This window comes from Lissotriton vulgaris, chromosome 1_1 (genome assembly GCF_964263255.1).
Source record: "Lissotriton vulgaris chromosome 1_1, aLisVul1.2, whole genome shotgun sequence".
Classification (NCBI taxonomy): Eukaryota; Metazoa; Chordata; class Amphibia; order Caudata; family Salamandridae; genus Lissotriton; species Lissotriton vulgaris.
Window position 1 is genome coordinate 457,625,516 of NC_141685.1, and position 27,306 is coordinate 457,652,821.

The 27,306-nt window shown below is 44.3% G+C and overlaps 1 pseudogene; it reads left to right on the plus strand.

The window, feature by feature from the left end:
• Positions 1-8,385: 8,385 nt before the first annotated feature.
• On the plus strand, positions 8,386-9,119 carry LOC147747346 (PRKC apoptosis WT1 regulator protein-like; annotated as a pseudogene).
• The last annotated feature ends 18,187 nt before the right edge of the window (positions 9,120-27,306 follow it).

Sequence of the window (27,306 nt, forward strand, 5' to 3'; positions counted from 1 at the left end):
AGTAATTTGCCGGAGGTAGCGCCTAGATGCTCCATTGGAGCGATTGCTGCGCGATATAAATAAACTTTTACATTACATTACATTACATTACATTGTTCTGCATTCTGCCCATCAACTGTTGTTTTTGCATTTGTCACCCCGAGTGGGGCGGGTATGCTCAGACTCGAGTCCCGTGCTCTCCATGCCACTGGAATCAAGCTATCCTGGCTGATGAGGGCTGAAAGCCCGAAACCGGTCCTAGTATGCTTGTTTCCAGTCCAGGGAGGACCTGGCTTTGCAGTTCGGGCTGGACTGATCCCATGGGACACAGGGTCAAGACTGATTTGCATATGGCTAGGTTCAAACTCGAGTGGCATGGTGAGCAAAAAACGATGGATGTTGGCTCAGATCTCTGTACTGGGGTGAATGTATGACATTGTTCTGCATTCTGTCCATCAACTGTTGTTTTTGCATTTGTCAGCCCGAGTGGGACGGGTATGCTCAGACGTGTGTCCCGTGCTCTCCATGCCACTGGAATCAAGCTATCCTGGCAGATGAGGGCTGAAAGCCCAAAACCGGTCTTAAGATGCTTGGTTCCAGTCCAGGGAGGACCTGACTCAGCAGTTCGAGCCGGACTGTTCCCATGGGGCACAGGGTCAAGACTGATTTGCATATGGCTAGGTTCCAATTGGAATGGCATGGTGAGCAAAAAGAATGATGGGTTTAGGCCCAGATCTCTGTACTGGGGTGAATGTATGACATTGTGAGTCCCGTGCTCTCCGTGACACTGGAATCAAGCTATCCTGGCTGATGAGGGCTGAAATCCCGAAACCGGTCCTAGGATGCTTGTTCCTGGTCCAGGGAGAACCTGGCTTGGCAGTTCTGGTTGTACTGTTCCCATGAGGCACAGGGTCATATGGCCAGGTCTAAACTGGGCTGGCATGGTGAGCAAAAGAATGATGGATTTAACCCAGATCTCTTGACTGGGGGTGAATGTTTTGATTTGTTCTGCATTCCGTCGATCAATTGTGTGTCTTTTGCTTTCTCGCCGTAAGTGTGCCAGGTATGCCCAGACGTGGGTCCTGGGCTCACTGTGCCACTGGAATCAAGCTATATTGGCTGAAGAGTGGTAAAACCCCAAAACCGGTCCTAGGATGCTTGTTTCTGGTCTAGGGAGGACCTGGCTTGGTAATTCGAGCAAAAGAATGATGGATTTAACGTAGATCTCTTGACTGGGGGTGAATGTTTGGATTTATTCTGCTTTCCATCCATCAATTATGTGTCTTTTGCTTTCCGGCCAAAACATAGTATGGAAAGAGCCCTGGTGGCCGTCACTGATAGCATTAGGTTAGCACTAGATAATGGTCAACCTACTCTCCTGGTGCTATTAGAGCTCTCACCGCATTCGATTTACCACCAGTTTTTGCTCAGGAGACTGAAGGAAGCCGGGATTGGTGGAGTGGCACTGCAGTGGATGACTAGTTTCCTCTCCAATCGGACTCGACCATTAATCTGGGGCCATAATGCTCCATCACGAAATAACTGACCAAGGGAGTGCCTCAGGGCTCTTGTTTAAGCCCACCCATGCTTAACATCTACATTGCCCCCTTGGCCTTACTACTGAGGAACCACGGGTTCACCCCGATATCCCCGATATCCTATGCAGATGACACCCAACTCACCTTTTCTTTCAATAAGGCCTCCTAGACAACCCAAGCCTTCTTCTCTTCCAGCATGCTGGCTATCTCCCAGAGGATGAGAAACAACTTTTTACAGCTGAATGCCGGAGAGACCGAAATCATGCTTTTCGGAGAGGCCCTACTGTTGTGGACACCAGAATGGTGGCCTACGGACCTGGGAAAGGCTCCAGCACCTAAGACAATGGCGAAGAACCTAGCGGTGCGTCTCAAACAGACCTTATCCATGACGAATATGTAACACACACCGTTGGCTTATGCTTTCACGTGGTGGGCCTACTGGGAAGAGTTTTTCCTTATCTTCTCATTTCCTTGCGAAAGACCCTCATTCAAACCATGGTGTTAAGCAAATCAGACTATTGTAACGCCCTATTGATAGCGCCTAACGAGTCCTCTCTGAACCGACATCAGGTAGCACATTTAACCTTGAACGCCCCACACAGAACAGCTTCACTCCCCCTCCTCCAACAGCTCCACTGGCTACTTGTGCGTTAACTAGTCAAATTTAAGATCTGCTGTCTGACACATACGGTTATATGGGGAAAAGGACCAATCTATTTGGCAGAGAGGCTTCATCAATATACACCCCAAAGGGACCTCCGCTCAAGCTCGAAATCTCTGCTTAAGATTTCCATGATCAAGAAAGCAAGGACAGGAGGAAAAGCCTTCTTATATCGGGTGCCCTCCTTGTGAAATCAACTTCCCACAGCTTTAAGGCAGTGCCCAGATCATCTGAAATTCAGAAAGGCTCTGAAAACGCCCCTTTTTAGACCTGTCTCATCGTGAAGGCTCCCTTTTGTAAGTCCGCAAGCGCTGAGATACCCCTCTGGGGGTGAATCAAGCGCTATATAAACACACCAATCAAATCAAATATGGCACTAGTTACTATCCTCTGAGCACAGAATGTTGTAGAGATGCTACACTTTCAAAAGACAGGTTCTTAGTTCCTTCCTAAATGCCATGAAGTCAGTGGCATTTTTAAAGTAGAAGGGCAGGTCATTCCAGGCTTTTGCAGCACAAATGATAAAGCTTCTCCCTCCCCATGTGACTTTTGCAATGGGGGGTACTGTCTCCATCTTAGCTCCCAGGTAACGAAGGGTTCTTGTGGGAATGTACCATTGTAACCGCCCCTTCAGATAATCTGGTCCTGTTCCTTGCAAGGCCTTTAAAACGGTGCATAAGGATTTAAAACATACCCTTTTTCTGATTAGTAGCCAAACAAGTCTTTAGGTTTCCTATGAGATTGAAACTAATTTTGGTGTGCCAGTAAGCAGTCTAGCTGCCGCGTTTTGCAACAGTTGAAGTTTAGTCAGATGTTGTTCTTGAATATTTAGGTAAAGGCCATTACAGTAGTCCAACCTTGATAAGATAAGCAATGTAACCACTGTCCGCTGACTGTCCAATGGCAGGAATGGCATTATTTTCTTGATCATTCTAAGAAAATGAAGGTGGCTGATGCGATGGCATTAACCTGATCACCAAAATTTAATTTGTCATCAACTATGACTCCCAAGTTTATAACTTTACTAACTGGTGTCGGAAGAGGGCCCAGTTTTTCCGGCCACCAATTAGGGGTCCAAAAGTTGGCATTGTTTTTAAACAAGATCATCTAGGTTTTGCCTGAGTTGAGCTTCAGGCAAATCTGTGTCATCCACACCCTGACTGCTTCGATACAGTCATGGAACCTTTTACTTTTTCTTGGTTCCTTGCCTGCCAGCAGAGACACGATTTGCGTATCGTCTGCATAGGAGGTAAGCCAGAATCTGAAGGAGCTGATCAAGGCGGCCAAGGATGATACATATACATTAAAAAGTGTAGGGCTAAGGAATGATCCCTGCAGTACTCTACATGGTAGGAAAAAGGGTTTGGAGTAAAATGTGCCATGGGACACAATTAGTGTTCTATCAGTTAGAAAGGCTTTTAGTAGCTTCCAAGCTTTACCCTGGACCCCGCATGCCGACAAACGATCCATCAAAAGGTCATGATGAACCGTATCAAAGGCCGCAGAGAGATCCAACATGATTAATGCTGCCTTGCCTCCCTGATCTAGGGCTTCCCTGATTTCTTCTGTCGATTTAATGAGTGCAGACTCTCTGCTGTGCCCTTATCTGAATCCATATTGAGTGGGATCCAGAGTATGATTATCACGTAAAAAAGCACTGAGCTGCAAATTCATTGCTTTCTCAACCAATTTTGCCAGCAGTGGAAGGCGAGAAATTGGTAGAAAATTATTGGGATTGTTAAGATCTAAATTGTGCTTTTTCAGCTACGGAAGAATCAAAGTCAGTTTCCAAGTCTTGGAGAAGTTCCCTGATTCAAACATGGCATTAAACACAGAGGTCATTGATAAGGCAATAGGTCCCAGGGCTTATTGCCAAGGTTAACATGGCAATAAGTTATTCATTAATAATTCCAGGAGAAACATAAAAATATAATTCAAGGACTAACTAGAATGGTATTGATAAATCCTACAGTATACTATTGTTGAATTTGTCCTAAAATGTACAGACAAGTAGGTATAAGACTTTCTTGTCTGTAAGCCAAAATGCAGCCTTCCAGAGACCTGTCCTGATTGGTCAGAGTTAAATGGATTCGCCAAGCTCCTTTGATGAGGGGATAAGTAGCCCCTGGATAAAAGAGCCATTCTGGGAGTAGAGGGTTCTGCTCCTTTCGAATGCTAGAGCAGTGGGAGGGGTACTAAACAATAATCTTCAGTCAAAGGAGGAGTCAGGCAGGAGAAGCTAGTTTCATTTACATCCCTACTCTTTGAACTCAGCCAGATGGCAAGCTTAAGGAAGGAACGTGCCAACGCAGGGGAGGGGGTGAACATGGAGATGAGTCATCCTGGAGGTTGGTTTAGTCAACTCTTGCCTCTCTGCTGCTAATTCAGCCATATTGAACTTTGGAAGAATAGTGCTTTCTGGTAGGCCATAGTGTCACACTCTGGTGGAAATGGTAATTCTGGGAGGTGTTGCCCTGCACCTCATTGGACTGGAGTGCTCCCCTTCTTGACCCAGAGAACACTGAATAAGTATCTGAGAGGGGCAGGACCTGTCAGATCTGCTGCTTGAAACGAAAGGAGGAAGAAGGGTCCATGCTGGAAGTTTGATTTGCACCAACCAGGCCCTGCACTCTGAGTGACTCCACCTGCTGCGCAATCTGGAACTACAGCCCTGTGGATCAACCCTGCTTTTACCGGACTAAAAAGTGGACTTCCTGCAAGCTACTGGTTAACAGAACCCACCTGGACCATCAACACCAAGAACCCACAGCCTGGAGTACTACCAGTGGATTTGTAAGGGTTTTGTCCAAGTGGATAGTCGGAATTGAAATCCCAAACTTTCAAGGACCATCTCGGAGCTTCCAGACCCTTGGAGTAAATTTTGGACCCTTTGGGACTCTCAGTGGAACTTCAGAAAGAAGTTTGAAGAAGTGTCATGATCCCCCTGCAGTGTTTTATGCATGTGGGTAGGAAGGGTGAAAGACTACACTAACCAGCATGCATCAGGGCATGCAGCTGTGTCTTACCTTGGAGTTTGGGCTGCAATATAAGGCCTTTCTCTAGGGGGATCCGGTGCCTGTCACCTGCTTCAGTATTTGTGTTCAGTGGAGCTAGCAGACGGAGCCGTTGGGAAGGATTTAACAACCACGCCTCGAGGAAGACACTGCGGAAGCCTTGGAGGCTCATGCCTGAGCTCAACTCATCCTGAGCAGCACGGAAGCTGGTTGCTGATTTCCGCCATCATTGCCAAGCGCAATATCAAAAGAATTGGGTTTTAAGTTTACGGGAATTGTTGGCGCTCAAGCACTGTAGGTGCAGTAATAAGTATTCAATTATAACATCAGTTGTGGTGCTAGCAGGGAGGGGAGACCCTAGGAACCCCTCAAATTTGTGTGAAGCAAGTCACACAAACACAAGTACAACACAAAGTCCTGCGCACTCAACACAAATATAAACAACAATGTGTAAGGTGAGCGAAAGGGCAAAGAAAATACGTCCCACATCGGTTCTTGGAGTTAGTGTTCTCCCTTTAATAGGTCATCAATTTCAAAATAAATTACACAGCCAGCCGACACGTGTTTCATTGTAGACAAAACAATTTCTACAACTCTTCAGGGCTCAATGGCTGAATCCACAGAAAGGCAACAGTAACCAAAACGGATTTGGTTGTTCCGGTTCGAGGACGCCAGAGAAGCGAGGGCGATTCTGCCGATTAATTAATATTACACATACCCGTGTTGATTCCGGACACCGTACGGATTTTTCTCTGTTGACTCCTTGTGATCATACTTAAGGCAGGTTACTGTTGCATTTCTGAAGGTCCATATTATCTGGCGTTCCGCTTTGAATATAACTAGACCTGATATTGGTTGAATTTGTGACAGTTCGCTACATTCTTTTATCTTCTTTGGAATTAAACTGGGTTACCCTTCCGGGTTGGAATTATCACCGGAATTGGGCCTTTCCGACTGTGGATTCAGCCATTGAGCCCTGAAGAGTTGTAGAAATCGTTTTGTCTACAACGTATATCTATGAATATTAGCTGTAAAGACATTTGGAATTTGGAGGAGTGCGCATGTGCGCTGTCAGTGACATGGCGATAGAGGGCATGAAACAGCAAAAATTGGATCATAAATTCAAAACTGTTCCGAACAGGGCGCCCCAGAATTCTTTTGGGCCAGGGCCCTAAAAATCCTTAAGATGTCCCTGGCCAAAAGCTTCCGTAGTAGCATTCCTGACTGTTATAGTCCTGGTATTGTACCCCCTCCTCCCACGTTCCCGTTGTCATTCAATGCGAGGTAGAGATGCCGATAATTTCCCACTCCTTGTTTGGCCTTTCAAATTCAGCGCGAGGATGCGCTGCCATTTTTAGGTCGAGGACCTTACGCAGTCTCTGGTCGGATATTTAATGTTTTTGAGTACGGGGCTTGAACCCGCCTCTCTCCTCCATTGGCTGGCTTCCTAAACGGAGGCTAGCCATTGGAGGAGAGGGGCATCACTCAAATCAAGCCCCGTCTCTTTTGGATTCGGGGCGTGTTTTTCGCGTTCTTTCCACCTGTGACGTCATCCATCACTCAGAAGACAAAAACACGCCCGGAATCCTGCTAGTGGGCAGATCCAGGATGTATTACTAAACTGTATTGTCTAAAGGGCGCCGGGCTCAGGTTTAAGGCTTATGCGATTGTTTCCCTCTCTAAAAAGAATTTGTGGGCGCATCGGACAAATGTGTGCTGCGCTGGATGCCGCCCGTGGCCACCTCTCCGCCCCTTCGGGCATTTCCACCAGGGGCCTGGCCTTGTCTTCAGCCCTTGCTCCTCCCATGGGGATTGGAAAAGTTTCAGAGCCCTTGAAGCCGCTTCTTCCGGAAGGTGGGGAGCTGAGGCGCCTGGAGGCGGCTCAGAGGCCAGCAGGCGCAGCACAGCTGAAGCCACAGTTGCGAGTAGGAGGAAGCTCTCCTGGGTATCGCCACGAGTCCCCCGCTCTGCAGTAGGTAACGCAGCCAACGCTACCATTTCATGGGGGTGGGGTGGGTGGTCCTCTCCCCCTCCCAGCCCGGAAGAAGGCACCAGCATGACAGTGCCTTTTCTACCTCCCCGTGCACCTCTCTCGTGTGTTACCGACCGTCACACCTTTCGCTTCTTTCCCTCCGCCCCCATGACTGCTGTCATGCACAACTTCCCGAAGGGACTCAACTTCTCTAGCCTTTGATAAAACACGGGGTGGGGGGCAGCGTTATCGGCGCGTTGGTAAAGTGAGCACGGATAATCCTTCTCCCTCTGTTTCAAATTCTTCAGCTTGCCGGGGCTGGCGGGCATGGGATGTCGCCTCCTGTGTCTTTTAGTGAATTTGTGCTGTAATGTTGAAGTTATGAATGTAATGCCCGGTTTCTGCCGGTTTCCGCTCTCTGCTGGGCGAGGGAGAGTGGCGCTTCTGCCCCTCCTGGCACCGCTGCTGTTGACTAATCCTTTTGTTTTCATTCCCTTTTCTCTCTCCCTCTCAGGGTGTTTGCTCTGGAAGGAGCTGCTGCGGGTTGCCTTATCCGTGGAGAGGAGCCGTCACTGCCCTCTGCTCGCGCCCCGCCGACAGCAGAGCTGGTGAGACGCTGCCTGCTTCGCCCTGATCCTTGGCAGCCGCCTCGCTGCTCACCAGACCATAACGCTATCCGAAGATCGCTACACTGCCTCGTCACCTTTACCATATATATCATGCCCGGGATAATCTACCCTAGGAGTTTCCACAGAACCCAGCTACTCCTGATCCTTAACCCTGTGCTGGATAAATCCTATCTACTTTAATGCTGAACTCTAAGACCTTGACTATCCTGGAACCCCCACTCATGCTGCGGCAACAATTCAAATTTTCCACCCTCAACATCACGCTGGATAAGTAACCCCACACACCACCATCTCAACGTAATATATGCTCCTTTTAACTACAGCTGCCTTTACTCGTATCCCACACCAAACACCACTACATCCCCTGACTTCTGAATCCCCCCCCCACTACACTGGTACTGTTGCTGCACACCTAGCTGAATGCACTGAGTGCCATATCACTGCCACGCTTCAATACTATTTAATTAATCTCACGCCACTCGCTACCTATCTGACCAGTGCCAACAAATCCATGAACTGATTCTCTACGCTGCTGCACCTTCACTCTCACCAGGCCACTCTTCTTGGGTCACCCCAGCCCCTTTGGAGCAGCATGGCAACTGGATGCTACAGGGCCCCTCCAGCCACCACCACCACTACTGACTTTCTTGAGGAATGGAAGGCCAAAAGGGAGAAGATGCGTGCCCGGCTCTATGGAGAGGTCCCAGGTAGTGTGCTTGCTGCCCCCATAGGAGGGCCAGGAGGCCCAGAGAGTGCTGTTAAGCCCCAGTGGTAGTTGTCAACAATGAGTTGAATAACAACAACAGCTTTAGTAACTTGGTGACTATGCCAGACCGAACTGGTGGAGCAAATTGCATCTCAGTAAACACCACTTCCTCCTTGGCAAAATCATCTTCATCTCCCTCCCTGAGGAAACCAGAGGAAGAGCAGCCTGTACCACTTGGAGCTCCTTCTACTGCCGTCTGCCACGTCCCTGGAGGACGAGTCGCCCCTGAGCCAGCACTTAAGAAAGCATCGGAGAAGGTATTGTCTGCAGCTCTAGAGCCCAAGGAAGATGCTTTGTAGGGGAATGGTGCTGTAGAGGAGGCCAGCAAGGACACCCCAACCAAGGCCAAGGAGAAGGCAAAGATCTCCGGCCCCAGCGCAAGGAAAGGAAAGGGACAAATTGAGAAGAGGAAGATTAGGGAGAAAAGGAGGTCCACAGGTGTTGTCAACATTCCTTCCTTAGAGGTAAGGCCTGGGCCTCAGTCTGGGCTCTCATCACTGTGCTTCAGTATTTTCAGTGATGTCTCCCTGTATAAACGTTCAAACCTCCTTTTCATGTGATATATGTGGCCTTGGATGCAAAATGCTGATTAATGACTTGGCGTGACATTATTTGCTTCAGGTCGTACTGCAGAGCCAACTACTTATTGGTGTTGTGTTAGTATGTTGGAACAAGATGAACCTGTGCACAATCGAGGCTGATGTGGAACAATGCCCACCAAAAATACGCATCAACTGTAAGGTTGAAACTGAAATGTTAGACAGGCCAGGGTACCAGGAGAGTGCGTATCCTGAAGGTTTCTGGTAATGAACTACCCTTCAAATTGATGTGAGGCAACACATTTAATGTATAATGTAAATATTGTTTTGGTGTGTGAGCACAAACAGATAGTGCACTCGGTTTAGTTCTGCAACATTGCAAATCCTTCAGTCCACTTCACCTTACTGAGGCTTCTAATGTTTACATAGAACCAGTTCACCACATAAATGTATAATCGAAATGACAAACTTACCAGCTGGCCTTTAGATACCTGTTAAGAAAGCACATGGCAGGACCGAAAATAAACAGGCTACAACTGATGGGTGAAGATAATTTATTTGGTCTAATATGGTTCTGTGGTCATATTTTAGTATTCCCACTTTGTACAAAAATATAACTGAGGCACAGGAAGAGTACATGTTCCTCCCAGGATCACATAGTGCTGCCAAGAGGCAAAGCTGCAATTACAATGTAGTTTTGCTTGTTTCTAAGGGGTGGATTATGAAGGTTCTGCCACTACCATTGTCCAGTAGCGTAGCCAGTGTCTCATGGGCCCTGGTGCATGAAGGAAATGAGCCCCCTGGCAGCTGTTTTTGATGGTATTATACAGCAATGATAAGAGTTCAATGGCTCCTGGCCTTTGAGTCCCAAGTCACTACACCTTCTGCACCAAAGGAATCTACGCCCTGCAAGGGCAGAGATCACACATTACGACTGGTAACTCCACCCTGGCACTGCTTCCTTCCCAGTTCCTGGTCTAGAATGAGGACTAACATGCACAGAATGGAATTCCAGCCAGTCACTGTGTCTAGTCCAGATTCGGAGCCAATTTCTGCTTAGGAATTTCTCCTGTTTTGAGCATGAAAAATCAATCAGTTTACATTGGAGCGAATGCATCCTTTGCACTGGTAAGCAGGCGAGGCTGTATCCCCCGACATGTCTCTCCGCCCAAGTCAATATCTGCCCCTAAATTGTAAGTGAGTCCAGTGGATCTCAATGTTAAGCCTGAGCGGCCTGTTTCAAGCCTGTGGCCTGCAGGTCACACTAAGGCGCCTATGGTGCTCAATGCACTGAGATGTCTTAAGTTCCTTCAATGGAATGACGTGGGCTGGATCAAGTAAGGTAGCACACGATGCAGTGGATTTGCGAGTCAGTCCAAGCTTTCTACCATCACGTCAAATTAGAAACTGGATTGAACGTCATATCTCCTGCTGTTTTTGTTCACTTCACGTTTGTGTGCTCAGTAGAGTTGGTGTTCTCACTGTGGATGTAGCCTGCACAAGGAATTTCTGAATGAATGGGCTAAAGTGGATATAGCGATGAGTGGGCTGGATGTGTGCAAGTAATGCACATGTGGTTTGCACCTCCTAGGCCTTCATAATGAGTTAGCTTGGTTTATCAGTCAGTAGTATTTACCCAGAACTGATGCAGTACCGCACATTGTGGTATTACACTGAGGAAACATTAACACCAGATTGTAAGTTTCAGAGGACAGAATGACAGATAACGTGAGGCACTGGAGCTGGTACACCTGATTACCACAGATTTTCCCTCTTCCACCAACTTATTCCTTTTCAAAGTTCACTAGAACTGGCAAAAGAAATTTGCATGATAAAAACCTTGTGTTTGTCCCAATCCAGGTGCTCCCTGCCAGCTCAGTTTGAGACGAATTGGCAAGTGTTTAGGCATTCACAAAGATTGAGGAGCGTAATTGCTAACATTTTCTGATCACTTAATTTGCACTTAAATGGATCTGTGGTAGGCTGTGCAGAAAGTGCCGTGGTCTGTAGCATATCATGTTGGATGAGCAAGAAAAGTGAAGGAAGGGGTGGTATGTGAAAGAAAAATGATAATAATTGAGAGAAAAAATGCAAACGCATAAACAAATGGGCCCTAGTCACAAAGCAAAATTTACATGAATTGATTGGTAAACAACGTTTATGACAAACATTTTCCCGCATGGAATCACAATGCGGTCGTTACAACACTGTGTGTGTGTGGATGGCTTTGTGTGTGTGGCTCTGTGTGGGTGTAAATGCAATAGGTCATGCATTTGCGAGTGATTAAGCTATTGGCATTGTAAATGACAATGCCATTTATTTATGATTTAAAAAAAAAAAAAGTCATGAGCAATGCCAATAGCTCTACCTTTAATAATGCCGAGACCATTGCATTGTAAATGCTTGTTTTCTTTTTGACTCCCTGTTTGTGCTGGTTTCCTTCAGCGCAAGGACGCGCTGCTACAATTTAATTACTTCCCGCCTGGACGATTCTCCGTAGCGGGAGGACGCACTGCCATTTGCCTTGAGCTCCCTGATCGGTGGTTCGGCATTAAGCGCGAGGAAGCACTGTTATTATTCCTTTTTTTTGTGCTCCTGAATGTGTGAACTCAGCGCAAGGTTGCGCTACACTTTGCTTCAATCTCCTTTAAGGTCTCTCAGCTGGGCTCTGCTGAAACTCCTTTGTTAGCCCCAGGAAGCGCTGATGACATTCTTCTCAATGCAGTTGTAGAGCTGCTTGAAGCTTGCTTATTTTGTTTTGTTCTACCAAGCGCTAAGGTGTAATTCAATCAGACATTTATTTTTCATTCAGCTTCCCTCAATAAGCACTACCTAGTCTTTTTGTCTGGAAACCCCTGCACCTGCTGCTGTAACATTGTACAACCCTCTGAGGCAGAATATGCTTCTATTTGTGTTCCTGTGCTGCTTCACGCCTTTCGGAGTGTGGCACGTTACTTGCCTGCTATTTTGAAGCTCACAAGTGGAACGCTTCCTTTACCATAGGTTGGGTTATGGGAGAGTACGCAACCTGCGCTCACTGACCTATGCTATAGAATAACATCTCACACATTGTTGTAAGTGGGTGTTTTATTTAACCCTTGTCTCTCTTTTCTTTTTTGTTATTGTTTTCGTGAATACTGCAGTGTTGGGAACAAGTATTCCAGGATTTTACACTTCCCTCTACTGGCCCAGCTGAACTTCTTCCTGGTGGTCCTGAGTCATCTCTTCTCTCCCTGGGGGTATTAGTCAATCAAGAACAACAAACAATTTAAGAGGGTCAAAGGGGATTTTAAAGACCAAACTCTGATACGACCCCTTCATATACTGAAAGACAAAAAGTATCAGAGGGTCTAGAGTAACAAGGACAAGAACGCCGGATATGCACCTACAAGGGACTCTATTACAATGCCATGTGTGTAATATAGGTCACCCCTACAATAAACCAACCAAGTGGTCAAATAAGGATGCCCATCAGTCACCACACGGAACCGCCCTTCATCATTTGGGTTCCCTTTAAGACCACCATATGGAGGGCTTAGATTGTTAAAAGACCCTCACATGATCAGACAGATTTTCCGTGGTCTTACTTCTCAATTAAGAGGATGTTGGAGTGTTAAAAGGGGACTGATGTCGCAGTGCAAAAATTAGTGGATACAGGTGATCTGTGTATCGGTTTTGAAATTTATGGTTTTGAGCACAATTTTTGTTTCAATATCACTTGTTTGTAGTAGCAATCAGTTTATTGTGGTCCTGATGAAAGCAATGACAATCTGCGTCACAAATTGCTGAAACATGTTGACCCTAGAATGGGAAACATCACTTACAACGCATTTATTACAACGCACTACCATTACAATGCAACCATTTCAACGCAAACCATTACAACGCTTTGCGCTGGGGGACGCTCTAGGATAGGGAATATATTTAATTTACTATCCAACACCTTCCCTACTATCCACGGGGACTGGAGTTGGAATAGTAAATTAAATAAATCACTATCCAGCGCTTAAAAGCACTATGCGTTGTAGTGGTATGCGATGTAAAAACTGCGTTGTAACAGCAGGCGTTGTAATAGCCTGCGTTGTAACGACACCAATCCCCCTAGAATACATCTAGACGATCCAAGAATATTGTGGTTGTCACTGACTACTTTTTAACATTGGTAGAGAGGGTAGCATCAGAATAAAGTTTACGTTCAGTACCCCCTCATCCAATTTTATTATACACATTTTCTCCTTTGCTTTTTCACTATTTTTTGCACTGCGACATCAGTCCCCTTTTAACAGTCCAACATCCTCTTAATTGAGAAGTAAGACCACGGAAAATCTGTCTGATCATGTGAGGGTCTTTTAACAATCTAAGCCCTCCATATGAAAGATAATAGATAACACCAATGGTGGTCTTAAAGGGAACCCAAATGATGAAGGGCGGTTCCGTGTGGTGACTGATGGGCATCCTTATTTGACCACTTGGTGGGTTTAATGTAGGGGTAACCTATATTACACACATGGCATGGTAATAGATTCCCTTGTAGGTGCATATCCGGCGTTCTTGTCCTTGTTACTCTAGACCCTCTGATACTTTTTGTCTTTCGGTATTAGTCAATCTTCTGTTTGCCATTGTTGATTGGAGTTGGCTATACCTTAGGAGAGAGGGGGGGCTCTCTCTTCGCTCCTGAGGATATTGGTTCTTCTGCCTTGCGGATCAGAATCCCGACACGGAGCATGCCAGAGTTCCCCACAGAGGTTCAGCATTTGTTTGGCTCTTCGTTTCCTTTGCACGCAGGTGTGAGAAGTATCACTCCATCTTAACTTGTGTTCCTTGTCTATGGATTTGTGCATGCTCTCATGGAGAGAGTATTTCCACGCTGACAGTGGACACTCACACTCCATTGTGGGTATTGCCACCACTAGGCTGCCTACTATTCGAGGGTCTGCATGAGAAGTTCTCATGTAAGTACACAGGCAATGGGGGAGGCATTCAGTGACCTAAAGCGAGGGTGTGTGTTTGCGGTTACGAAATTTATGCCTATTCTTTATCTTTCATACAGCGTGCTTTGATCAGTGGATGGGACTACCCTAGTGAGAGCCTACTCCTTGGATCCCCGAACTAGGAGATTTGGTAGGAAGAGTACCGCTGTGTTTGATTTCGCTACTCCTTGTTTTCCCCTTTCCCTTGCGCACTGTGGTACAGGGTGGAGTGTTTCCCTCCCCTTGTGGGGTAGCACAAATGGGATTTGGGATCTGCTTACCCCCCCTATTGGATCTGTATCTGGAGGTTAGTGACAACTATTTTGTAACCTGACAAGAAGTTTAGAGTAACTTTGGAAAAAAGATCCGTAATTGGACCGACTCGACCTGGCCAGCCAAGCCAGCGACCCTCAACAGCGAGCTGGCCTGCCATCCAGATTCGTCCAGCTGAAAAGCTCAGGAGGTCCGAATTCCAGAGTTTGACTGGGAGTTGGTGGAAACCCAAGCTGGTGAACCCTCCCCGAATTTGGCCTGGTGAAGAGCATCGAGGAAGCAGAGAGAAAATGTTTTATAAAGGTTTCTGAGCCCAAACATAGAAAAGGTGACTAGGGTCAACCGCAAGAGTCAAGCCACCCACCTTCAACCCGAGCTGGTCTGGATCTCTGGTTCATTCCACTGGAAAGCTCAGGAGGTCTGACTTTCATAAGTTTGACTGGGAGCTAGTCTCAAGGCAAGTGGCGAACCCTCTCTGAATCTTGACTGGATGAGAGCTTCCAGGGACCTAACTTCAAAATTTTTGTACCTCGGCACTCAGTTATTTAACATAGAGGCATGTGCTTCTATGGGAAAGGAATCCTGGTCCTGACCTTCTTACAGATTCATGACTCATCGACAGGTAAAGAGAACATATTGGCTCCAAGACACTTCCCCTGGACGGCAAGGACTTTAGAGACGCACGGCAGTTTGCTGCAAGAGCATATCAAGCTCATTCTAATGCCAAAAGACTTTTTATCGATTTATTTCGGAACATATTAAGGTTCCCAGCCACTTACACGACTCGGCTCAGTGGGTCACCTTTACTTCTTTGTATGTCTTATTGGGACAGAAAACCGACTACATCCCCATAAAGCTTGGAACTATTTCATAGGATTGAGAGGCAATACAAACCTCATCCATGGACCACATCCCCATAAAGCTTTGAACTGATTTATAGGATTGAGAGGCGACACAACATTCATCCATGGTTCAAGAATTCTTTGCTCTCCCTTGCAACCTAATCCAAACCACATAGATTGCATCTAAATCAGGAAACCTTCACGAGCCTTGAGTAAGTTACTGTTTAGTAACGAAACACGTGTTGCCTGCCTCTTCGTTTTTTTGGGGGGATTGCCGCACGAAAGAACTTTCCTGCAACTTGCTTTTGAATGTTTTTAAACAACATGATACCACTCCAATGACAATTGTTTGGAATATTACATTAAAACAGTAACAACTACTGAAGTCTTGGATGTTCTCTATACAACAGTAAATATTGGATATGTTCTCTTCACCTGTCGATGAGTCATGATTCTGTAAGAAGGTCAGGACCAGGATTCCTTTCCCATAGAAGCACATGCCTCTATGTTAAATAACTGAGTGCTGAGGTACAAAAATTGTGAAGTTAGCTCATTCGAACCGTTATTCCTTTGGATTTCAATTCAAAGTCGACATCTTGGGTAGTGGGATGTTATCGTTACCTTGAGAGGCACCATCACCTTACTGTAATATTTTGGATTGCTTTTAGAAAATTACAAATATATTCTACTGCAATTCTAAGATTGGTAGTGCGGCAGCCTATACCACCACTACCTGTGTTGCACCATTGTAAAGCTTCCAGGGACCCTGGGAAGAAAAGCTCCAGAAAAATTTCTAAGTCAGAAGGTCAAAACTTTGACTGAGGCCTACTGCGAGGGGGATCCATGCAGGACTCCATCACAGCCGGACTGAAATTTTGACTTTGCCTTGGCCTAGCACAACCAGATATCCTAATTGGCACAATAGGTTTCTATGTGCTATATAGTGCTAAATCTTTAACATTAGATTTTTTTCAATTTGGTGTCATTTTAAAAATACAAATATTTACTATTTTTATAAATTGGTGTTGGAATTTTATTATGTGTTGTGTCTTAATTGTTTACTGAATTGGTGTTTTTAAATACTTTACATACCTATCTCTAAAATTAAGCCTGCCTGCTCACAGCCAAGCTACCAAGGGTTGAGCATGGGAATAATTTTCCGAGACCTATTCTGAAGCCCTACTGCCAGTGGTAGATGCATAATTAACACTACTAATAATCCAATTTCCAACAAATACCATGAAAAACACAAAAAGTACATACCATCTTTTGCCAACTCTGCATAAGGAGTGTTCCCAGCCCCTAGAATCTGGCATAATTTACAATTATACTGTCCTCCCTAGGCACAAATGCATGCAGGGATGGTGGTTTCAAAAGTTCCTCTTTGACTAAACAAAATTCAGTCCTACACTGTGAGAAAGACAAGTGTTTCCCTATCAGCGTTATCGTGCATTGGTGCAGTATCCGACGAAGCTGCTGTAATACTCTACTGTCATAGGAAGGAAACAAACTAACTTTATTGACTAGTTCCTTCATTGATATATAAAAATCGCCATTCTCCTTCATGGAGCTTACTCTGCCAGTGATACAGTGGCCCTAATAGTTTACCTCAAAAACTCAGAATTTGCATTTACCGACTTTTAAAGTTAACCCCATCAGCCTTATGAGTGCACTGCAAAGCCTTTCATTGCTTTCTTATACCAGCCTTCCAAAAACAAGTAGATCCTCCTGATAAAGTTTTACTGGCAGTTTTCTCCTTATAACCTAACACATTGTCCTTTAAAAAACCGAGTCTGCTGATATCAGTCCAAATGGCATCCTTTTATACTTGAAAGCCCCCATGGAAGTGATGACAGCTGTCACATCCTGCAGTTCTCTTCCAACATTACCTGATGATATCCAGAGGCAAGTCCAATGAAGCAGGAGAATCTTGCCCCTGCCAAGGTGGAGATCATTTAATCAAAGCAAACACAAGGAGATGATTGAAGGAGCACTAAAACATTTCAGATACTCATCCTCATTCACAGATCTGGGTTGAATCCATCATCGTTCTTAAGCTCAATTTGCCACCTCAGTTCAGATCCAGCTATATGCAAAATAGTCTTGACCCTGTGCCACATGGGAACAGTCCAGCCCAAAGTGCCAAGCCATGTCCTCCCTCAACCAGAAAAAAAGCGTCCTGGTTCTGGTTTCAGGGTAACACCCCTCATCAGCCAGGCCAGCTTGAATCCAGTGGCAAAGTGAGCAAGAAGCTCAGATCTGGGCATACCCTGCCAACTTAGGGCGAACAAAGCAAACATGAGGAGATGATTGGCGGATTGCTGAAACTTTTCAGACACTCACCCTCATTCAGAGATCTGGGTTGAATCCATCATGATTCTTTAGCTGACTTCACCACGCCAGTTCAGATCCAGCCATATGCAAATCAGTCTTGACCAGGTTTCTTATGGTTACAGTCCAGCCGGAACTGCCAAGCCACGTCTTCCCTGGACTGGAAACAAGCATCCTAGGACCAGTTTCGGAATAACACGCCTCTTCAGCCAGGCTAGCTTGAATCCAGTGGCAACATGAGCAAGGGTAAATACTTCTAAAAGATGCCCTTGATCAGGTTCCTGAATTGGGAGCTAGAATTGAATTTAATTCTTACCGCCACACCAAATTCATGCACTCCTTCCGAGGGATGATTCCAAGTAATGCCTCCTATCTATAACACCACATCATCACACATCTCTTTAATCTCATTACACATTTTCCTTTTATCCTTGCCTCTGCAGTGTTTGAAAAGTGTTGTTTTCTTCCACAATTATTCTACACAGAGTTCCAAGTGGGGCAATCGTTGTCATTTTCTTTGTGTGTCAAATTGCTACACCCAACACACTCAGCCTTGAACTGTGCCCAGCCATCCCCGTCTTCTTTGCAACACACACCTGATCTCCCATTGCCTTTTCAGGCACCATTTTTGCCTCCTTTGCCAATTGGTGGCTCATACTTCATCCCTAATTCCTCCTGGATCTTGTCACTGTTACACCGTAAACCAAACTGACTGCAAATAGTTTCTTTTACAGTCACAACAAACATGCAGTTAGGAATCATCTTCCTAAGGCTTGTAACATAATCACCCCACAGATTTGTCATGTGCTGTTTGGCCATAGTGGCACTGCTACAGCGCGGCTCCAGAAATTATTTCTAATCATCACTCATCATTTCCCTGAAACCTTTAAACACTCAACATGCACCAGTGGGGCTCATAACACTGCACATTTACCCTGTTCACTTACACTTGGCTTCAAGGCTTCTGGTGAATCGCAATGGAGAAATGCTGTAACATTTGGTGGAGCGTCTAAAACCTATTTAATATTTACACTAAAAGTTCAAAACAGTTTACCATGGTTTCATATAAAACACTTTTATTCAGACACACCACCATAATGGCAATGGATCTGCTAGAATGAAAATTAGGCGTAGGAAGAAACAAAGACCAGCTTTTAATTCTTCATTTATCTAATTTGTATTCAAAGCAAACTTTTAGTATGTCCGACATTACGCATTTATTGATTCTTTATTCATTTATTCTCAAACGATATTTCAAAAGCATGATCATTTTATTAAGAGCTTAGAAAAATCGCTTCTTATAGAATTCAGTACAGTTTAGGAATCAATCTTTCCTAACATCCCTGACTAACGCCCTCATCTTATCCTAACAGTCCTGCAAAGCAAACAAATAGGAAAAAACATAAGAGTTCTTACATCCAGGAATCGGTCAGCAAACGGGCAGCATCTCCGATAGAAACGGAAAAAGCGACCCAAACCTTACAAGTCCAGGGGTTTTTATACCTTATTTCTCAACTTAATCTATCTAAAAAAGTAACTAGCATCACCATTGTGTGTTCTGATTGGACAAATTCAGGGTAGATGAGCACTTTCTCACCATTGCAGCATTTGTTATTCACATGATTCAGCTAATATTATAAAAGTCTATTGTTTAGACAGTCCGTGGCCTAGGCACATTGCATTTTAGCAACATTGCCCTTCTTTTCCATGGCTTGGGCATTCGATCATTTATGCTTGGCACCCATCCTAGGTTCCGGGTGAGGCAACCTTGAACTTCTCTCTCAAGCACAGTCAGCTCACTTGCGCTGGCAGAAATCTTTGACGCGCCTGCGCAGACCAATACCCACTCGCAGGAGCTCAGAGCGGCCATTTTCTCACTAGGCCTCACAGGCCACATTCGGAACTATCATAGAAACAAACAAAAATCCATGTTAATTATAGTAATGAAACCCATTCTGTTTACCTCCCACCATGCTAATGTTTCCCATTAGTTGTTACCTAGCAATATGCCACACAAATGCATTTTTATACTTACATAATCGACCCTCTCTTTTCACAAAACATGTACAAAGGCACATTTAAATAGCATTTTGTTTATATTGTAGCTATGCATTAATCCACAACACAACAACAATACATATTAGCTAGTATTATTGCGACATATAAGCAGAATTAGTATTCCCCGTGTTGTAGTGTAGTTCCTAGTTTCCCACTAGGCCCTGCGCATTGGAATAACATAAACAGTAGTATCGACGTGGAACTGCTTATATTCCAGGCCTCCACTGACTATGCTAAACTTAATTGGGTTGTGTTACCAACTAGCTCAGAGGTCACTGGAAACTTTCTTCTCTGCATAGGAAGTGATCAGCTTCCTTGGCACAGACAAGAAGGGATTCAGTTTTCCAACAACCGTGCAACATGACAACTTTGCTCCTCAGATCAAGAGTCGATCTCTAGGGTCGTGTGAAACAATAGACATAGATTTCACTCAGTCAGTCTAGTGCAGTTTACTTTCACAGTATGTAGAGAATAGAGAGACGGGCGTGTATCAATAAAGGGTTAACATTTATTGAACAGTCTTTCTTCTCGTACAAGAGAAATGTATTGCCACAATTGCAATAACTGTTATTATAAAAAGTACGTACAGTAAGATAAGTATTGCGAAATAGAACTGTAAAAGCATTGATATGGTTTCTTAGCCATACAATGGTTTAAAAGTAATAAAACATATATACAGTCATATATACATTAGGCTAACATACTCAACTGGTGCTTCTAACTAAGCCTACCCCAGTGTGCCTGACCTAAGCCTAACACGTGAGAAGGGGAGTAAGTAAGTAGCTTAAGTTAAGTTGGTTTTGCCAAGGTTTGTTTCAAGAATTCTCATCTAAGGGTTTAGTCAACACCATACCTCTGTATAGAATGATGGAGGATTGGTATCTCCTTCAGGGGTCTCTCTCGATATCCCAGTCACCCGCGAGGGTAAACCGGAAGCGCCGGGACTGGATTCCTCTGCACGAGAAATGCAGCGGCTTCTCTTCAGCGTGTCGAGGAAGGAGGGGTGACAGCGTCCGCGGGCAGCTGGAATCGGCTGGATGTCTTCGCAGAGGACGGCTGCTCGGCTCCTCAAGCGTACTGCACCATAGGTCGCGCTGTAGCGGCGATAATGGTAATCAGCAGCTTCACCACCACAGGATAGCAGGCTGCAGCGATAGAGTGCTAGTTTTTACCAACACAGGGTCATGCAGGCAGCTGGCATCAGCAACAGGCAACGAACTCACAGCTCGTATCTCTCTCCTTGCTTAAGGCAACGTTGGTAATATTTATACCTGACAGGTGCCGGGTTTGACGCAAGTTTGCTGGACATAAGACGTCAATTAAAGATGTCACTAGGAAGTGACAGTTATCAGTTGCTCATTAGAGTTCCATTACTAATCAAAACATAGCAAGCGGGGATTTCCAGGTTTGCTAAGTTTTTATCTTGTTGAAGAACTCGGAGTGTTATCTAGGAATATCAGATAGTGACTGCTGCTCTGTCATTGCACTAATTGGTCGCAAAGGAAGTAGCAGAGAGTCATGCTGGAATGTGGCTCTGTTCGTGTGAGGCCAGAGATGACTTTTCAGAAAATCGCACTTGAACGGTTATGCCAATATAGGGAATAAATGGATTTATAGCCGAATAGGGGCATAAGGTCACAGTATCGATCACGAACCTAGATAAGCACGCAACACCCACTCCACGTTTTCATGTCCATCAAAATTACTAAGACTAAGCAATAAGGAAGATGCATGTGTAACATTGCCCACCCCAAAATACATAAATGCATTCGAAATAGGCGTACTTGTAATACATGGAATTTAGGTACTGTACGTTTTTTAAAGCATAGTAATCATTCAAAAAGTATTGCATATGAAATCAATGAACGATTATGCAAAAGGAATTACACATGAAGTATCTCTGACAGAAGAAATGCGAGATAAATCATCACATAAAAATGCATAGTAATAACATGTGTGCTAGAGGCTGGTGTTATGTTGTTATGTCTCTAGATGTGTTTTAGAAATAGAAGTGTGAAGCTTCTGTTCTCTAAGAATAGTTTTTACGTTAAGCAAAGAATTGTTCGTGCCAAAAAAGGTCAATATTAGAAAAATTGTCCAATACAAAGAAAAATAGATTTCCAAAGCACTTGGCAGTTTTTGTTGATCAAAACTGAAGGCCGAATTCAGAGTTCATGGGAACGCTGTGTGTCGGAAAGCTTCTCAAAAAGTTATTGTTTCTCTGTGGGTGAGAACATCGTATCAGACAGGCTCGCAAAGAATTGGTCTACAAAATCAGGTGATAGTTCAACCAAATTAGATAGCGCTGTAACTTGGCAGGTGTGAGAATGATTGCTGTCATCGAAGGCAGGACCAGCAATGCTCACAGAACGTTGTACCTGGATGATGTTGCTTTTGTCACTCGCTCCACTGTTACCACTTGGCTGTAGTACAGGAGTCTCCACGAATGCCGTCATTAGGATTGGCAGCCGCTGGGGACAACACAATGCGTGAGCCGTTATTGGACTGAGCAAAGTATCGACGTCCATTGGTACTGCTGATGGAAGTGAAAGACAGATGTCCAACACGCATTCATCGCCGCAAAGCATACACCGTAGCACAGGTAAAATGCAATTTTGCCATATCGGTCTGAATGAAAGGAACCAGGTCATGTTTAGATCTCTCAGCCTGGCCAATCCAAGGACGTTAGTTATCCTGTCCCGGTAGCGCATTGCTAGGATTGTCTCTTCCATTCCCATGGGAGCTATGTCTGAGCCGAGGCTTGCCATAACGAAGCAGGAGGATCAAAAATAGAATCCCTGCGATGAGTCCCAAAAATAGTGGTATACCACCAAAAATGGAGTGCACAAAATTAGGAAAGATTCCCAAAATTGCCTGGAAGGGTGTTAGCAGTCCCGTAAAGACTGTCTTAAATATGCCTGGGATGCTTGTTGCACTAGACATGTTAAGGAGTTGGCTGAACATTTCTACGAAATGCACGGGGCAATTTGTTGATAAAAGGTCATGAACCTCAGTAGCCGTCCTTGCGACTAGAAGATCATACGTCTCTTTAGATGACGTTATAGGCACTGTTGTCTGTAAAAGCACAGATTTCATTTTGCTTAATGTATCAATTCGTATAGAATAGAGATTCAGACGAGGCCAGAGGGGAGTCACTATGTCTGGAGGCCCGCTCGGGAACAATGCTTGCATACAACATTTGACCATGGACGTAACTTGTACTAGATAACTTTTCCCTGGCGCGAGGCCACAGCACCTGTGATCCGTTCTAAGAATGTAACTCCCGTTTGCGAGTTGCATAAAGAAGGGCTCTATCTGAGTTGCAGGTGTGACTAGCTGGTGGCATGAAAAGGTTGTTTGAATTTCCATCACATGCTCCGTGTAAATTAATACCCTGACACAAAAGTATACCGCTTAGTGAGTGTTTACAGTTGTCACCACTAAGAAATACATTTTTGTCGCTGTCACTATAGCAAGAATGAGTGTATGGTAATTTCCATTCGGATTTTACATATCCTTTACCCAATTGTTCATACTGGCCAGCAGGTATGTACTCAAGGCATTTATGAAATCGGAAAGTTGTTATCGGAATTGTGATAATTCCGTGTATTATCCATTCAATGACAGGACTCTCTGACATTGTCAATGGTAATCTCTCGAGTTTCTCGATGCTCAGGATTGTATAGTCTGCTCCTTTCTGTGCCAAACTGATCTGTTTATCAGTAAGGTTAAAACTGGAAAATAATGACGTTGTGTTGATTAAACGCCAAGGCACATAGCCTGAACGAAGATTTTGCAGCGTCCAGCCTAATTCTATAATAGAGCGTAATTGAGACTGGCCATGTTGTAACATTAGCAAATCTCTGTCTATCACATCAAAGGCAGAGGATACAATATTGTCCAAAGAATATATTCTGGAAGACAGAGTCATTAACCCATTGTCTACCACAGAAAGTGATTTCTCCAAATTAATACGATCAATTTCTCGTATTTTTTCAGCAGTTTCAATTTGCTTTACTTTCCAAGCCTCGTTGTAAGCAGCATAGATACTGGTCGCTATGAAACGCTTTTGACGCTGTTTGCGTGGTCCAAGAATGAAATCGCGCAAATCAGTACCATCTTTTAATAAAGACAAGTGTTGCTTAATTTCAGCCAGTGTGGATGTAGTTAGCCATTCTAGGCAGAGTTTCCCTACACTGTATGTTGTTATAATCCCTGGATGTTGTCTCTGGGAGTATCTAGGGTCTAATCTGGTCATTTTTAACCCCTGTGTTTTATTCAGGAACCTATCTTGACAGCTATTTGTGTCTGTAGGCCAGATTAACCATTTTTTCCAATCAGGATGTGTTCTGTTGAAATGTAAAATTTGTGACACGTCTAACTCATTATCTGCAGTTGCATTCTCAGCTATTGGCTTTGGTATAGACGGTGTTTTAAGGTCTTTGTTCTTAGCTAGGTCAAGACAAGATGTTTGGTGTACAGTGTCATTTAAAAATAACATTTGTTCTGGTATCATGCAGGTTCTAAATAGTGCTTCTATGCCTTGCACCTGCCAATCTTTTGTACCCCAAATTGTTTTCGTTTCAATATTATTTTTCCAATAATCAAAACCAAATGTCATCATTTTGTCATAAAATGCTTCTGAATATATCAATTTAGAATTTGTCAGCATTGTTTTCTTGCCTGTTTTATCTAACAGTTTATAAAAAAACGTTTCTGCATCACTGGTGTTAAACCCTGAGAAGTATTTGAATTTCTCAAAAAATGCTTTAGAACTGCTTTTAGGTGGTGTAGAACAATGTTCCCATTGATTATACATAAAAACATTTCTAGGCTGTGCAGATTTATGCAAGTAATGATCCCCATAGTGGGTATAACAGAATAACTGCTCATAACTAGATGAACCTTGTAAATAATCATGATCTGTAAATCTAGCTGACATTACTAAATCAGACATCATGTCATTAATACTGTTAAAGTCCCAATCATCAGAGAATGTACTAGGTGTCAAAAAGTCACTTAAGGAAACCTTTAGTTGATGAGGATACTTCAGGATTTCGACCGGACCATAGATCTCATAGTCTGTTTTCTCCCATACTACCCCACCAGGTATTGGAATTGCTGTGACATTTACTGTTGACAGTTCTCTTTTCTTCACGTGGGATGATCTGTGTGGTTTCAGGACTAGGTTGATGTTCTGACTTGCTGTGTCCATTGTAATATATTTTCCTTCAATGAATTTTCCCAAACACAGTACCATGATGAGCCAAAGCAGGAGGAAAAATACACCTAGACCGAACCAGAACTCTAGCCAAGGGGAAATTAGGTAGATTTCCTTCAGTTGATGAAAGAGTTCTGTTGCTTTTTCTTTAAAAGACTTTTTTGTTTCTGGCATCACTTCGGGGTCATTTAAATCTTCAGAGAAGTTGTCGAAGTTGATGAAATAACCAGAGGCAGTTCTGTCAATTGATGGGATTGTTCTTTCAATCTGTCTCTCGGTAGCACTTTCTGATGCCACATCATTGTAGACTGGTGTTGTTTCTTGACGAACTGTTTCAATCTGTGTTTCAAGAGGCACGAGTTCCATGGCATTATTGCATAGTCCTTCATTGTGCACTGCAGGCTGATCGAATGTGATTAGTCTTTCAGTTTGAACCTCTTGGATTGTTGCAAGTTTGGGTATTCTGTTGTTTCTTGGGAGTCCACTGGGACTACTGTTGATTATAGGCCACATGCTTGTGGTTTTACCAGATCGATAGACACGACTCTGTTCTCCTTTTTACCAGCAAGGGGCGGTAGCACAACTGATCTTGTTCCAGTGACTGCTAAGACAGGTACTGCTTTTCTGTAAGAAGGCCCAAATTCCTTCTTCACCGCGATCTTTTCTCTGACTAGATCCCCAATCTTTGGAATCCAGACAGGCCTTGCTGGGGCTGTTGCGGGTGGTGCCTCGTCAGTGGTACTTGGCTGTTGCTTTAACTTTATGTTGCTTAATGATTTTCTTGTTTCATTCAGTTCCTGTAAAACAGCCAAACGGTCTTTTACATCAAAGTGCGTTGTTTCTTCTTGTACCACTGACATCTGACTATCGAGGTCCTGAACGCTCATTCTAATTCCGAACAATAGTTCGTATGGGCTGAAACCTTTTAGAGAACTTCTTGGCATGTTGTTAAGACTAGTCTGGACACTTATTAAATGTTTGACCCACCCAGCGCCTGAACCTAATACCTTCGCTGTTATAGATTGCTTTATGTCCCGGTTTTTTCTTTCTACCACACTATTTCCTTCCGGGTGCGACGGACAAGAATACCGCAACCCAATTCCCATGCTGGCTATGGCCTCCTTATAAGCTCGAGAGCTAAAAGCAGGACCCTGGTCAGAATGGAACGTGGTAATTGCGTATATGCCGATATGGACTCGCAAATCTTTTATAACCGTTCTAGCGTCAGCCGAGCGCTGGAGGCCTCATTATTTAAGTGCTTTTCGTCTTAACTGTGTATACTGGGACGCGCTTCTCTTCTTTGATTGCGCAGATAGATCGCGTTATGCAGTCTATCAGGATTTCTGAAACTATACTTGCTGGTTCATCACTCCGATCTCTGTTGCAGTCCGGACAGTTTTTTGCGAAGTCATGAATTCCTTCACTCATGTCCGGCCACCAGTACTCTGATTGTAATTCTATCAGAGAGGCTTTGATTGTTTGGTGTCTCAAACCCAACCCCATGTGTGCTTCCAGTAAGAGGAAGCCCCTCCTGCTCCTGTTTGGAATTACTCTGTCCCCCACTCCAGGGATTCGAGCAAAAGGAACGGAGTTTGCATCGATTATGTATGCATAATTGAGTGGATAGTTTACGGCTAGTGCTGCACAGTCGCCTTTTACGGTCGTTTTTACTGCCAGCATGGTTTCCCCGTCTATGTACTTATCTGTACGCTTTTTTGTGGCTACGGAAGCCGGTTTAGTTACTTCCGCTATGGCTGTATTAGCCAATTAATTCCCTGCAACGTGAACGCCATCACGTCGAAGACTCTGTGCGTGAATCACGTGAGTCTTTTGTAGTTCTTTGTGTAAAAGAGCTACCTCGTTCCAGAGCTTTTTATGCTTTATTGTGGCACCTGTGTCATCTTTGTATTCGTTTTCGTTCCAACTCTGCAGTTTATTGTTGTAAGAGTTGACGCAAAAATGAGAATCGCACACGATAAGTGTGGGGAATTCGCGTTCTGCATTTTCGAGCGCCATCTTTAAAGATCTGATTTCAGTTCTCTGAACCGAACAGTTTCTTACAGATTCAGTTTTTGTTACTTTCGGTCTGAATTTACCGCACAGCCAACGACCTTTAATGATCGCACATGCTGCATCGTAGGATTTTCTCTCTACGTTGAAATGCTGTACAAAGCTATCTGTATAGATTATACAGGCGTATTGTGGGAGAGGCAGGATTTCGATTGGCAGAGGATATTCTTCTTCATATTCTAAATCATTCAGTTCTTCAAATTGCGTAGCAAAATAGTATTTCACGTCTTCCGCTCTTAGAGAATCTATGCACTGTATCCATTTCGGATCCAGTGACACTGTAGGCAGGTTTACTGGGCTGAATAGCGCCTCGAAGGCGGATTCCGCTGTAAGGATATTAATCCGTTTGCCGTGTGCTAGTTCTCGTTCATTTGCTAATGCGATTTGCACTGCGTTCACAGTTCTTTCTGTGCGACTGAATGCTTTTTCTGCTTGTGTGTACA